Genomic DNA, 1,698 nt, shown 5'->3' on the forward strand with positions numbered 1-1,698 from the left:
GTGTGTGTGTATGTATGTATGTATGCATGTATGTATATATATATATATATATATATATATATATATATATCTGTGTATGTGTATACTAGATGCATAGGTGCATGCGTTATGCGCAGTCGGATGTGTGCATACTTTCGTATGAGACGTATGAGTGAGGACGCGAATTCATACGGCGACGAGAGAAAAAGGAAAGAAAGAAAGAAAGGAGGATAAACTGAACAACAACAACACGATGGATAAACAAAACAAAAGCAAGAGCCGACAGCAAGGATGACGACGGCGATGATGATGATGATGATGATGATGACAAATTCTATGACAATCACAATTGTAGCAAAAATTAAAATAAAAAATAAAAATTTCTAACGCAAGCGATATGGAGTGGGATGGGGGCGAAGAGGCACGCAGTGAATAAAGTGCCGTGTCCACCAAAACTGGAAAAAAAAAAACACAAATAAAAACTAAACTAAAATGAAACCATCAGAACGGCAACAAACCAATGTAACGCAGCAACAGCATCATCAACAAGAAAAAAGCATTTGCCTTAAAAAATTAAAAATTGAAAAAATCTCCGCTATTTTTGTTACATATTGGCTTGAATTGCATGCAATAGAAAAAACACAAGTAAAAACAATAATAGCTGCAAAAAAACGAAAAACCAACAAAAAATCTTAGGACGTCAGTGAAAGAATTTAAGGAAATTTTATTTATACCATATATCATTCCCTTGGAAAGAATAGTACGAAACTATTTTCGAAATATTTTAAATTCAACTCTAAACAATTCATTGAAAGCAGACGATATATTAAAAAGATCGTGGCAGCCATTACTGCAAGCGCCTTCATTACTGTCGTTCAGTTACGCCACCGTCACCTCCACTCACTCGTAAAATACCAGCAATATTGCTGCTGCAGATGATGATAAAGATGGTGACGGCGATGATGCTAGTGAACTTTAATTTGTTTAAGTTATCACAGCCTAAAGCTATGGTTGAATATCTTCACGATGATGAGTTGTGAAAGACAACGAATAGCGGATTCATTACATCATTCCTACCGTTATCGTCACCACCACCACCACCACCACCACCACATCTATGGCGAATAGCAAAGCAAGGAAAGACTTTTACAGTAATTTGACTTAGAAACAAGTCAGTTTCCCTCAAATCACGCACAAGACTGCCGACTTCGAAAATGAAAGGAGATACTGCTTAGCGTGGTCTTGTATCTGTATTTTTGACGATAGATCCATTCCGATCAGATTCGATCTGGGGCTAAACAACAAGAACAAGAACAGTAGCAGCAGCAACAGCAACGGCTCGACTTCTTGTTGGTCGTTTGCGATCTGTTAGAAAGAGCAAATAGATCTCCTTCAAATCACACTCTACCTCTACCGTCTAAAAACACTACTTCTACTACTACTACTACTACTACTACTACTACTACTACTACTACCATTAACAATAAAAGTGTTACTACTGTAATACGTGAATGATTGAAACGAGTTTTTAAGTTGATCCCAGTAAGGATTATTGAACTTGGGGACAACGTGACACCAGTTTCAATTCCACGATAAAGCCGTTTATACGTCTTTTACTTTTACACTACCAATTAGACTAAAAAGAAAACATGCCCATTACAATATAGCATTTCTTCTTCTTCCTATAAACCGTGCTTGCGTGTGTGTGTGTGTGTGTGT

This window comes from Octopus bimaculoides, unplaced genomic scaffold, assembly GCF_001194135.2.
Source record: "Octopus bimaculoides isolate UCB-OBI-ISO-001 unplaced genomic scaffold, ASM119413v2 Scaffold_276975, whole genome shotgun sequence".
Lineage (NCBI taxonomy): Eukaryota > Metazoa > Mollusca > Cephalopoda > Octopoda > Octopodidae > Octopus > Octopus bimaculoides.